Source organism: Suricata suricatta, chromosome 5, assembly GCF_006229205.1.
Source record: "Suricata suricatta isolate VVHF042 chromosome 5, meerkat_22Aug2017_6uvM2_HiC, whole genome shotgun sequence".
NCBI classification, from domain to species: domain Eukaryota; kingdom Metazoa; phylum Chordata; class Mammalia; order Carnivora; family Herpestidae; genus Suricata; species Suricata suricatta.
Genome location: NC_043704.1, coordinates 52,511,759 through 52,526,264, shown reverse-complemented (window position 1 = coordinate 52,526,264; position 14,506 = coordinate 52,511,759). Strand labels below are relative to the sequence as shown.

The following is a 14,506-nucleotide window of genomic DNA, read 5'->3' as shown; positions in this document are numbered from 1 at the left end:
TCCAGTTTGAGACAGTCCAGATTGAGAGTGGGGGTCGTCCGTCCTGGTGGCGCCTGGATCTGTTATCTGACCTGCAATAAAATGGCCGCTGGTGCTTTCCAAACGACTCGGTCGTCCCAGGTCTGCAAGTGGGGGTTGTCAGTGTTCGCAGCTCTCCACAGCAAAGTGGCCGCTCAGTTGCTTTCCCATGGCAACTCTTACAGTAATAACTGCCAGTTGGCACTAGTTTCCAAAATTATTTAACGTCTCTTTTCTACACTGCTCCAATTTCTTTCTTCCTTCCTTTCTCTGTCTCTCCTCCCTTCCTCCATTCTTCCTTCCTTCCTTCCTTCCTTCCTTCCTTCCTTCCTTCCTTCCTTCCTTCCTTCCTTCCTTCCTTTCTTTTTCTTTCTTTCTCTTTCTTCTTCCACTTTACACTATGTGAGTCTTCCCTTTTTAAATTGTTATAATTTGGGGGGGTTGGGGATGGATCAGGATTAAATGTGTATGTTAGAATCACAAGGTTTAATCAGAAAATTCTAAGTATGCTTTTTTCTTTCATTTTTTCCCCTTTTTATTGGACCGAGAGAGAACAAGCGGGGGAGGGGCCAAGGCAGAGAGACACTCAAGCAGGCTCCACACTCAACCTGGAGGCTGGCTTAGGGGCCCATCTCACAACCCTGTGATCATGGCCTGAGCTGCAATCAAGTTGGACACTCACCTGACTGAGCCGCCCAGGCGCCCCTAAGAACATTTCTTTGTAAGTAAAAATCAAAGTACTGAAAAATTCTTCCATGGGCAGAGTGGATACCAAATCCTATGTGGGAATGGATATTTGGAATTCTATAAGCTTTCTCACTGGGTGTTTTCATGTATCTACTCTTCATAAATTGGCATTTGTTAGGATTGGTTTATTCTAGAATTATATATCTTTCTGTTTTTGCTTTTACTGTACTCAGTATTAGAAATGTATTGTTATTTTTCCTTATAGGCCTCACTTCTCTTTCTATGGATAAGATCATTCACAAAGGATTATAACTCTCATCACTCCCATTCCAAATTCTAGTTCTGTATTTTGTAACTTAGGGGAGTTCATTAATTGAATCTGTGCTCCAGAGGGAATTCTCCCACAATATCTATTCAGAAATACTTCCTTTTCTTCACCCTCTGAAGTTTTATTTCCTTTCTAATATAATTTTAAGATAATAAACATATGCTAGATAATATTTGTGTAACTGTTATGCTTTATTAGTTATACAAATAAGACATTCTGTCCCTCTATTTTCCTTTCTAATCAACAATAAATTTCCTTTCAAATCAACAACAATAAATTAGCAAATATTAAACTGTAGATAGAGGGGAAACAAAAGTGCACAAAGATTAGGGATTGGAAATTTATCAGGCATAGAGATGGAAAGAAAGAAGAATGGAAGAAAAATAACAGGGCAGACATTATGGGTCATCTGCTGAGGTAAAAAAATTGGATATTCATTTTCATTTACCGTATTATATAGCATATAAAATCTGACTTTTTTTCTTCTTTCAAAATTAAATGTTGGAAAATTATTGCTAAATAATATACATTGTTACAAGGTCACTGGTGAAATTCTAAAATTCATACCTAACAGAGTGTTTCCTTAAGAAATTGCTCTACATGGGACCAGAAGACAGAGTATATTGCATATTTTGTTTCTAATTTTTATGGAACTCAAGTAAAGCATTTGCCTATGTGTACAAATTCCAATGGACTAATTGAAATGGAGAATTCCTTTCTTTAAAAGTCTATATAATTTTATGCTGACATCCCTCTGCCTATGAAACTGTAGGGAAAAGAGTTGGCAAAATTACCTTTAGAAATCTCATTAATATATTTATCACTTACATTTTATCAATGCATTGCTTTATTGTGAAAAACACTAGTCAAAATGCCTCTCCTATCAGAGCTTCAAATGAAAATAAACAAGTTATACAAGATAGAAGAAAAAATGAATACATTATTTTTCCCCTTTCGACGTACTAGGTAGATGTTCAAGTAAATAAAAGATTACTAAATGCCTTCTGGCTGTGTTGCCTGCCCAGTGTTACCAGGACCACTATTATCGAGTTGAAGAATGTTTGCTTGTTCTTGAGTGAGATGACTTAAAGTACATCATTTTTGTTTACAGATTAGAAGCCTATGGAGTCTCTTTTCACCCTTTTTGTGTTTGGACCGGCAAATCTTCATATATTCTGTTTGTCTGATTCAAGAATCAAAACCGATTCTTGAAGATAATAGATTCGTAAATCAATGGGTATTTTGGAAATGGATATTTTAACATTCATTATCATGCTTCTTTGGAGAGGGATCGATGTTTTAACTTTCATTATAAATGCTTCTTTCTTTCTAATGCTTTAGGAATCTTACTCTAATTCTAGAAGCACCTTGCTTCAGTCACTGAATTATTTGCTTTGCATTAATTCAATGTAAGATATTTTAGATTCTGTATATGTAAAACTTTCCAGAATGTCCACATTTTAAAGATTTAATATTCTACTTTTAAGGAAAAAAAGTGCAGTTTTGTCTTCCATTTTTATTTTTCAAATACTTCCTGTCTTTCCTCTGTCCTCACTGACTTACATCAATACTTTTTCTTTTTTTTTCCTTTACAGGTTGCTATATGAACAGGGATTCTCTCTTAGCTCACTACTGTGTTTCAGTCAGCCAACATCTTATCTTTCAATAATTAACTTATGATAGAACACACTGATCCTACCCTTCTGTAAAGGACACATCATACTGGCTCTTTCTACATTTTATAGTATTCATTTAATATTTTAGTTTCTGGAGTTGAAAATTAAAAAATGATTGTTGCCTTTTCAGCCATAGTGGTATATGTGCAGAAGATAATATTAACAGTAATGCCTTATTTTACTAATTTTGAAATTAACCTCCCCCCAAATACACACATTTTTAACATCTCTGATATTGGAACAAACCTACAATAGTGATTTAATTGGAAACTCTCCCTGTCTTCCTCCCTCTTTCTTTTATCCCTCTCCTCCTTCCTCTTTTACTTCCTTTATTTTATTTAAAAACATTTATTCATTTATTTTATGAGAGAGAGAGAGAGAGAGAGAGAGACAGACAGAGCGATCAGGGGAAGCGCAGAGAAGAGAGGGAATCCAAAACAGATTCCACACTGTCAGCATGAAGCCCAATGTGGAGCTCCGACCCACGTACCATGACATCATGACTTAAGCTGAAACCAAGAATTGGACTCTTAACTCACTGAGCCACCCAGGCACCCATCCCTTCCTTTATCGTTTTTTCTTTCTTCATGGATGAAAACATATTAAAATACGTCTTAGAATCAATGCAATTCTTAATCTGAAGTGATAGGATAGCTACAATTCATTGAACTCTTACTGAATGTTAATGTGCATGAGGTCTTTGTTTTTTTTCTATTTTGCAGATGAGGAAATTTAGGCCCCAAAGATAAACAGATCACTCAAATTTAATTATCTAGTAAATGGTAGCACTTGAAGTGATATTATTCTAGTCCAAAGAGTGGACTTTTACATAAGCTTTACATAAACTAAAGTGTCATTTGTTATTATATGTGAAGTATACCACAACGGAACTCTGAAGTTGTAGAAATAGAATCATATATGCTAAAGATGAAAGAAATTTAGAGGACGTCTATTCTAATCCCCTTATCTTATAGATTAGAAAATAACTCCAGGTAGGTTAAGTGATTTTCTCCAGGTATTAAATTTTGAAATTTGCAGATACAGGGCTAGGACAATAATCATACATACTTGTAGTAACAAATTTAAATACCGCAGATATATATAAGGAGAAAGTAAAATCTTGCTCCCATCTTAACCTGGAAAGATTTCACCTTTCAGAGATAAAACATTTAGCCAGCAATTTTCAAATAGTACTCAAAAATAGGGGCCAGGATGAAAGTATCTGTAAATGTAATTCTTTAAAATTATTTTGGAAGTCAAAGGGAAAACATTGTCACATATACAACTCTTCTAATATGTGCCTTGATACTTTTATTAAGAGAGGAAGAATTGATATATAAAACAAAGACTTTCATAATAGTTCCTACTGTGTACTAAGAATTCCTTATGAATTAATTTATTTAATCCTCATCAGAAAGTTTTGGACCGAGAATTACTGCCTTTGTTGCCATTTATGAATGAAGTAACAAGAGTTTGGAAAGAACAAGCAACTGACTCAAGGTGAGAGTGGGACACATAAAGACTCAGACTCTTTGATAATGAAGATTTGAGTTGCTCAAACCCTGGCTAATTGAGGTTCTGGCTGATGGTAGAGCTAGTAACCAATGGGTAATGGAAGAAGGAAGCCAAAGATATTAATTAAAGACATTAGTTAATTAAAATGACCAGTTACAGGAGTGCCTGGGTGGCTCAGTCAGTTAAGTGACTGACTTCGGCTCAGGTCATGACCTCATAGCTTGTGGGTTCTAGCTCTTAATCAGGCTCCAAGGTTACAGCTTAGAGCCTGGAGCTTGCTTCTGATTCTGAGTCTCCCTCTCTCTCTGTCCCTCCCCCATTCACTCTTTGTTTTTCTCTAAAAGTAGTAAACATTAAAAAAATTAAAAAATTAATATAGCTAGTAATGGGTGCGATGACTTGTCAGACTATTTCTCATTTGGAGGAAAATAATAAAATCTCTTTGTAGAAGGATAATGGTTCACTGTTACATACAGTTGTTTTGCCATATAAGGGTGTTTTGTTGTTATACGGAAGCTAAAAGCCAGGAGCAAGGAAGTCGAGAGTCAAACGAGTGGGCTGTACCCCTTTATCTATTTATTGCCTATCAGCTCTAATTCCCCTTTTTGCCTGCTCTGTGAAAATGGATCTGGGCCTTTTGCCAACTGACACAATGTTAAGTTTTGTTGCTAAAGAGCAATGGAGAGATGATGTAAGTAGAAAAGGTTTTGTTTTCTGGTTGTGGAGTATTGGATTGCGTGGCTAGGATTGCTTCTTCACTGCTTAGCTTCTGAAGCCCCTGTGGTGGGCGATTCCATCTCAAGCAGCCGACTCCTGTGCAGCAGGAAGATCCCTCAGCATCGGGTCCAGCAGGGCAGGCGTCTGGCAGTGCCTGGCAGCCAACAGCTATCCCTTGGGTGGTTTGGTCATGAGAGGAACCTCTCTGTGAATAGCTCCCACCCCCATTTTAGAGCACATTTCCAGAAGTTTCTGCCACGTAAGCATTGCAGCAAATTCCGTGCCATCCAGTGGGTCACAGCTTTACCCTAACATGAGGTCTGCATCTCAGGCCTGGGGAACGGGGTCGGTGTTCTCTCTCAGCAATACCTGTTATTCCTGTAATTTTTAGACTTCTCTTTATTTTTTTACTAGCCAGTATCTTCTTATTCCAATCCCTCGTTGTAGTTAATAATTCATTATATTAAAATTTCCCTTTTGAAATTACTGTGTGATTACTCTCTCTTGATTAAACTCGAGACTGTTTGACCTCAATTTCCATGCTTTTAAACCACTACCCTGTACTACTTTTTACCATTAATGAAGATAATTTAAAGCTGATAATAATGTGGCTTTGAATTTTTTAAAAGATAAATAATTAAGAATTAGTGTGGTAGAATCATAATATTTTAAGGTGGGGAAGAACATTAAAAATAATTCAGTCTGGTATCTTCTTTATTCAGATATGGAAATTGAGGCCAACATAGCTAAAATTATGCTGAGATCCAGATTTTGCCTTTTTTTGGTGTAACTATTACTTATCATAGAGTCAATATTTTTAAATGTGAATTCAATTAAAATGAGTGAATATATTAGAAAACATTTATTGAGCATCCTGCTAGTAGCTACAGGTGAAGTGATGATTTAGATATAGTTCTTTCCTTCAATAGATTTTCAGTCAAGTAGCAAATTTGGGACAAGAATAACAACTTTGGTTAAGCCCTCTTTGCTTTGGATATTATTGCCAAGCCGATTGCGGGTTGAAATCAAAAGATAATTTTCTTTGTGTCCTCTTCGTACTTGTGTCAAAGGCTATATAGGGATGAGTATCATGTGGACATATTTAGGCCTAACTCTGGTACAGCTATTAGAACCCGTTATTTTCTGGAACGCGTTTTGTGTAGTTTCTCTAAAAGCTTAATTGCTAAACACATTTATAATTTTATTTTTGTACTTATGGGAACAACGTCTTTACACAAAACTTCCAAAGTCGTTTTGAATTTTAATAGAGCAGAAACCTTCTTAGTTCACTTTCTGGAAGGATGGGTGACCAGAAATAAGACCACAGTCTAGTTTGTGACATATCTTGAATATTTAGCTTATGGAATTTTAATAATAAGCCTTGACTGATTTTGTTTGTGAATTCTGGTAACTTTAGAAATTGAATAAATAAATGTCTGTCTTTAGCACATCTTCATCATTGGGGGGCACTGTGTATCAGAGCATTTCACAAAAGTTAGAGTAAGTCCTACCTTAAAAAATAGAATTTCTAATAATATATTTTATATAGATACAAAGGTTTTTGTGTGATAAAAAATTTTTCTTGTGTAACATTCATTAGCACATAGCCAAACTGAAGGAGATCAGTAGTTTAGTGGTTCTTTAAATCGCATTTCATAATTTTAAAATAAGCTGAAAAAGTAAGAAAACTGAAAGTTTCAGGACTCTGAGAACAAACCATACTTTTATTAAATAGTGGTTTTAATGTTGTTTCAAGTTATAGCTTATCAGGAAGTCATAAATTTAACCATTGACTTTGTGTCCAGTATCATCATCTTTTATTTGTGTTAACACTTAATTGGTGACATAAATTTAATATCCAAGACCTCATGAATATTTTTGAGAGTATCACCTTTTCTGCTTTCCTTTCCTTCCCTGCCTTATATTTCTGTGTCCATTTCTTGATATTTCTCCATTCTTAAACTTACTTCCACTAACACACAATTCTTTTTTTTTTAAATAGTTTAATGTTTGTCTCTTTCTCTCAAAAATAAATAAAGTAAAGTGGAAGAGGGGCAGAGAGAGAGAGAGGGAGACACAAGATCTGAAGCAGGCTCCAGGCTCTGAGCTGTTGGCCCTGATGCAGGGCTCGAACCCATAGACCATGAGATAATGACCTGAGCTGAAGTTGGACCCTTAACCAGCTGAGTCACCCAGGTGCCCCCACACTTACTTCTTGCCTGTCTAGAGCTTCTGCTGACCTCTGAAAAGTCATGGCTGACACATACTTTGCAGATATAAAAGAATAAGGATTTAATCCCTTGCTTCTACTGATCATTCCAGAGATCATTTCTCATGGTACTTTAAAATGTTTATTCTGAAAAAATAATAATAATTTAAAAACTAATATGACTAAAGTGCTATAGAATTAAAATCTTTTTTGATCTACAAACAAGGGAAACCACATGTTGTGTCTTCATGTATTTTCTTCTAATTTTTTAATGCACTTTGGAGAAATAATTAGGAATAATTCTGAAGGAGGTTGGCTGCACCATGATGAACTGTGAGAACATTTGGACAAGTTGCACATACTCTGCGGAAGGCAGCAGACAGAACCCCTGCCTATGACATTCTTTACTAGCAAGAACTCGCATCTCTCATATGATTGGCCCAGAGGGATCACAAAGCAAGAGAGACAAACCTGCCTCACAAGATTGTTTCATTCAGTGAAGAGTGGAAAAAAGGGCTGAAACTTGTCTTCCTCGCTAGCATGATAATTGCTAAATATGGAATCCATAAAGGAATATGAAAATCTGGGGTGATGATTTAAATAATTTATGGAATATCCATCATTCATCTGTAAGAGTAAATCAATATTATATTTTGATTTTAATGCATTAAAAATGATGCAATCTTCAATTAAATTCTTTTCTTCAGTTAATTGCCCCCTTCTAATTTTTACAATGAGATGATAGCCACCAATATGACTTTAAAATTGCCATTGTGTTTGGCTTACTGTAAATGACCATTCAAAATAACTGCTAAGTATAGCTTCCCTCAAAAAAAAAAGATTAAAAATGTTCATAATAGCAAATCTAATGCTAACTAGAGAACGATTTTTCTAGGATGGAGAGTTTTATTTTTTCCCTAGTCAGAATGGCAGGCTGAATTCTATGACCAGGTTTACTGCTTTCAGCCTAATGATGTTGGCCAACATGAGTAGACAGAGTACAAATCAGTAGCGGTTGGTGAGTATTTTGAAGTCCTCTATCTTGCATATTTTAATATCTCATAAAAATAAATAATATTTTAATGGTCTATGGCTAATATTTATATTTGAAAAGTCTTTTTTATGTGAAACATTAGTAATTATGTTTGACCTTAGAGTTCACAAAGAGATAAGCTATTCTGAAAGAAAAGTTAAACAGAATGTTCATGTATCTGTTTAGATGATAAAATAGTTTAATGGTCTTCATGAAGCATATTTAATACATATTACTTTGAGACAATGCTCTATATTTATTTAATGGTGATGTTACAACCCTAATAAATATTTAAGCACCCTTTACTGAAGTTACCTGGATGTCTAAATTTAGCAATTGGAGTATTTTCTGGGGTTGTAATCAGACCTTGACTGTAATTTCAGTTTAAATCTTTTTGCATAATTATTTTGAAGTTGACATAATGGAGGACACAAAAAGCACATGTGTGTGGGAGACAGAGACAGGAAAAATAAGACAGTATTTTAAAATAGCATTTGATGGTTTACCAGGAAAAAAAAATTACCCATAAATGGTAACAAACAATAATAATAACAATTTATGCAGGGGTTTAAACATTATTTTACATTTATTCATTATCATTCTTACAGTGTGCAATAACTTTTACAGGATATAGGTATTTGTTTTTTATTGTAAGATTCACTTTGGGACCAATCATCTCACTGCAGAGGTGAGTCTGTTTTTAAGGTCTGTGGTCAGAGCAGTAGAGTTTTTTAAATTTGGTATTTATTTGAGACTAATGCAGTCTCCAATTTAAAGAGAAAAAAAGCAAAAGAAATGCCTTTTTCCTTGTGAGACTGTTATGTGAACTATAAATTTAGGGCTTGAATGAATTTTAAGTATCTTCCTCTGTAACAGGAATAATATTTATGGTCCTGAGAGGTAACCTGACCCTCACAAGTGCTCCTTGGAGGCCCTGTTGGAATTGAGAGGTGAGGCCCTTGTAGCCTCAGGCATTTGCCTGGCTAACACTTGGTAAAGATGAATCTGTTCTCATTGTTTTGTTTATTTTAAACCCTTTGAATTTGTAGATATGTTACAAGCAAGTATTTTATCACAACAACTTCATTTATTATCTATTTCTAATAGCATGCGTGGCCAACCTTTTAAAATGTTTTTGTTTTCTGTGGTAGGTAAAATTCTTTTTAAAATCATAATTTAAAAAGAGAGTATTTCCAAAACACTGTCTTTTCAGAACCAAAATAAAGAACTAGGGAAGAGAAGGCAGCATTATCCTGTGATTACAACAAATAAGGAGTAAGGAATGCTGATCAAGGCCTCTTCTAAATACTACCTGAAACTTATAAGTGACTTTGGGTAAGTCCCTTAAGCTATTAGCACTTCTATTTCTTTATTGCAAAAGGTGATAATAGCTGTCCTCTGACAGTTAACCTTTAACCAATACGTTGTGCACTCATTGATTCCTCTTCCATTGATATATTAAAATCCTTGATGTGTCTTTGTTTATGATTGGGCTGAATATTTTTTAATATCCTTCCAGTAGGGCTGTAGAAAGAAGACTGAGAAATAAATGAAAATTAATTCTCAGGTTGGAATTTCAGTTATTACTATGAACTTTTCTTAAGAATCATTTGTTCAAATGCAGCTAGTGGATGGCCGAGGTTGTCCTAGAATGAAATTCTGTGATCATCTAAGTCAGTGGCTTTCAAAGGATGGTCCCTTAACCTGAAACACTGTCACCTGGAAACTTGTTAGGAAAGAAATATTTGGGTCTTATCCCATGCACACTCAATCAGAAGGTTGAGGCCCACCTCTTTGTGTTTTAGCAAGCTCTGCCTCTAATTTTGGTACATGCTAATATTTAAGAACCACGACTCCAAATCATCTCAGAGTTGGCAGCAAACTTTATGTTATATGGTGTATATTTTTTGATGTTTGCACAGGAAGACCAGGGATTTTGTGTTAAGTCCACATTGATTGCTTATGCTGACTTTATCACTGAAAATGTCGAAAGAAGTCAGGGAAATCTTAAAGTTTTGATAAGGTATTGAAAATAGCAGAAAGAGGTCTTTAAGAATAGATGGTCACTGCTGAGATGTAGATAGTAGAATCTAATAATTTGTTCTGTGCACAAATGACAGCTAAGAAGGAGTGAGGATACTCTGAAAGACTTAGCTCATGTCACAGATTATGATCATCTGAAAGTCTCACATTCAGTATTTGTTTTTATAAATAAAAATTTGCTTTGGTATTAGATTAATGATAATCTTGAGGTTTAATTTAGTACTTTGAGATTGAGAAAATCAAAGAAGCCAGAAGAATTTGCTTCATTACAAAGATGTTAATGTTTTACATACTTTATACTGGTAGCACATTTTTTTTTGTAGTGGAAATAGTTATGTTTCAGTGAAGGGGAATTATAAAATACAGCTACTTTTGTGCTGGTCAAAATTATTTTTTTAGTTGTGGTAGTCTGAGCCACATTGCTGATACTAGCATAGGAGAAAGATATTGGCAAATGTATTTAAAACTTGGTTTGAACACTGCTGGTTGTATACCACTGGTGCTCAAAGTAGTTGTTTTGGACAAGTAAGGGCAAAGCAGTAAATTGGTTACAATTTTCTTGAACTTACTCCTGTTCTTCAACATCTTGCATTCTCCAACATCCATTTCATAAATGAATTCACAAAGAAAAAGTGCCTTAGATTATGTTAAATCTAAGAAGAGTTAGTCTTTAAGAATACCTTAGTTATCTGCATTGTCATGTCATCTGTAATAAATTTGTTATCTGTTTAAAGTAGGAGGAACATATTATATATGGGTTAAACTTTAATATCATATGTTTCTGTGAAAACAAGGGAAGGGAAGCCTAGTAATTTCACATTGATTTTATTTTTTAATCTCTCTTGTAGAAGCTGTCAGGACTTTTCTAGCTGTAAAGGATTTTTTTCCCTCCAAATACCTCTACCTTTCTCTTCTAAATCAAACCATAAAGGATATTAAAAATGAGACTGTGAGTGTGGAGAGGTTGGATGGCCTGCCTTGGTCAATCAATATATCTTTGTAAAGAAGATGCCTCAAACTATGAAGTCACCTATTGATTGTTTAAAACCCGACTATTATCCCTAATCCTTTTGATTTATTATCATTAATGGAATGATGTAAGTTTGTTAATATCCAGTTTCTCTAGGATACTGGTTTTCTGAATAGAAATTAAAGACCACTTTAGACTTCTGACTTTGGAAAGCTGTTAATAGGAGAGGTGGAGTCGTCTTCATCTGATCCTTGGTGAGCTGCTATCAGTGCCCTTTGGTCTTGATTAACCTCCTTTGGCTATCAGCTCCATGGATAGTTCCACCCAACCGCATTTACTGCTCTGGTCATGGTCCTTGGTCAGCCTCACTTCTTGCTTGGTGACATTCTATTAGATCCATAGATCCTGTCGCCCTCCTTTCAATGTCATCAGCTGCTATCAGGTCAAGTCAGATCAAGAGCTTTTAAAATTTAAGTCTGTTCCTAAAAACATACTCAAGGAAGAAATAATGCTGAGACAAGGGACAGCCAATAATGACATAACAGCTGTATACGCTGAAATTGAGGAACACAATACATGTTTGGAAATAAGCTATGTATGATGCACAGGTGGAACACAAAATCCCCCAGAAGAGGGCAGGTCATTTGTGAAGTGGCATTCTCTTAGCATCCTTGTCAACATTAGTCTGTTTCTTGTTACCTGATTCATGTTTTAAAAGTATGTGTTAATGAGGACATGGTCTATGGCTGTTTGGTTTTATATATGTAGTGCTTAATGCATAAGTACTTAAGAAGTATGAGCTGGAGGAGTTTTAAAGAAGGAAATATTACAGAGAAATGCGAACAAAGAAAGCTTCATTATGTGACGTAAGGTGAATTTGAATAATTCAATTTACTGCCTATGGGTAATACTCTAAGGAGCTTTGGGTAGTACATGGATAGAGAGGAGGTGGCCTGATAATCCCAGTGACGAAGCAGTACAGGCCCAGGGGACATGGTCAGAGTGTAAAGGGTGTTCTGCAAGGGATGATGACAGGAGCAGAGAGTTCCTATGTGGAATAGTAGAAGATGAGGTTAAATTCATGAAGTGGATGGATGGAGAGCTTGGCTCAGTGGTGTGCCGGAATGAGTTTGAATTGTTTTATGACAGCCTATTATGTCTCTCTTCCCACCTCCAGGAAATCAGCTATGATGAGAGTGTTCGCACTACAGAAATCTGCAAATGGTACAAATTAGGGCTCCTCCATACTCCTAAACACACACACAGAACCAAGTGTTGTTAAACACTTATAAGCAAATCACTGCACTGCATGTTAGGCTTCATAGGTGGTACTTGTTTCTAGGTTCAGGTAAGAGATAGCAGGATGACAGCAAAATATTTGTTAGATTGAAAGGCACCACTTAGCAACATTATAGTGGGGAACTGTTGCAATGAACAGAAACTAAAAATATTGAAGCCAGTAATTTTAGTTGGAAAATAAAGTGGCAAAATTGATGGTTTTCCTCATTCTGTCATTCTTTCACAATAATACGCTGCTTTAATTTTTTCCCATCAAGTTTCTTCTCATCTATAGGTGGTATATATGTAGGGAGAAGTTGCCCAATAATCCCAGTGAGGGCAGTGGCATGGATACGCACCTGGTATTCTCTCAGTAACCTTCTCAACGTTTGTCAGTTTCTGAATACACATCGCCGTGATTACTTGATTCATGTCTCGGAAATGGGAATCCTCCCATTCTCAGAAAATCATCTTGTTCTGGGATAACCTCAATCCTGTAGAAAGCTATGGCATGAAACTTTTAAATTTCATTTGCTTCTATATGTTTAAGTCTATGTTTGTCCTGGTAAACAAGGAAATTAAATGGTTTCTTATGTAAATAACACATTAGAAATAAATTGGATAATGTACAAAGGTACAAAAGAGAAAGCACCCAGCACTAAATAGATAGCCATTTGTAAATATTTGTTGATTATTCTTCTAGGGATAATCTAATAGTTTCAATTCCTTTCCTTCTTTCATTTTTCTTTGTAGCTATTATCATCTTTTAATAAAATACTTAATTTTATTAAAAATTTTTTAATGTTTATTTTTTGAGAGAGAAAGAGAGACAAAGCATGAGTGGGGCAGGAGCAGAAAGAGAAGGAGATACAGAATCTGAAGTAGGCTCCAGGCTCTGCGCTGTCAGCACAGAGCCCAGTGTAGGGTTTGAACTCAGGAACCATGAGATCATAACCTCAGCCAAAGTCGGACACTTAACCCACTGAACGACCCAGGTGCCCTCAAAAATACTTAATTTTATTTGATTACTTATTTTCTTTTAGAATGTACCAAGACAATATAAACTAACTTATATTTTTCTCCTCGTTTCAAGATTTTATTATTTTCTTAAAATTTTTACTCCCTCCTTGTCTTAAATGAAGTTTGATATGAGATTGGCTTCAATATGCTTTTGTAAAATTCTTCCTCAGGGGCCTCTGTGTATCTCAGTCGGTTAAATGTCTGACTTCAGCTCAGTTTGTGAGTTTGAACCCCTCCTTGGGGTGGAGGCTGCTTAGGATTTTCTTTCTCTGCTCCTTCTGTGCTCTCTCCATCTCCCTCAAAATAAATAAATAAACTTAAAAAAATTAAAATTCTTCCTCAGTAATTCCAACCTCCAATGACTGGTGCCTTGAAATGCCACTTCTGTCATATGCCGAGTTTCCCTATATGCTTGGTGCTATTCCTTGTTTCATGTTTATTTCATTTAATCATTTGGTTGGGTCATTCATCCAACAAATGCTGCTATTGCTATATACCAGGCACTGTACAAGTTGTCCTAGTATTAGGTCAACTAACTCCATTCTCAATAAACTCACGGTTCCTTTAAAACTATAGCTTGTTGCTGTCCAGTTTCCCCAGCACCATCTGCTAAAGAGGCAGTCTTTTTTCCATCGCATACTCTTTCCTGCTTTGTCAAAAATTAATTGGCCATACATTTGTGGGCCCAGTTCTGGGTTCTCTATTCTATTCCATTGATCTATGTGTCTGTTTTTGTGCCAATACCATACTGTCTTGATGATGACAGCTTTGTAGTAGAGGCTAAAGTCTGGGATTGTGATGCCTCCCATTTTGGTTTTCTTCTTCAATATAACTTTGGCTAAACGAGGTCTTTTGTGGTTCCATATGAATTTGAGGATAGTTTGTTCTAGTTTTGAGAAGAATATTGGTGCAATTTTGATGGGGATTGCATTGAATGTGTAGATTGCTTTGGGTAGTAATGACATTTTCACAATGTTTATTCTTCCTATCCATGAACAGGGAATGTTTTTCC

The 14,506-nt window shown here is 35.6% G+C and overlaps 1 long non-coding RNA gene across 1 annotated transcript; it reads left to right on the top strand.

Moving 5' to 3' along the window:
* The first annotated feature begins 4,148 nt into the window (after positions 1–4,148).
* LOC115292478 lies at positions 4,149–9,427 on the top strand. Its single transcript, XR_003909019.1, has 3 exons — positions 4,149–4,209; positions 9,060–9,133; positions 9,397–9,427. It is a non-coding gene; the product is annotated as an uncharacterized LOC115292478 (long non-coding RNA).
* Positions 9,428–14,506: the final 5,079 nt, after the last annotated feature.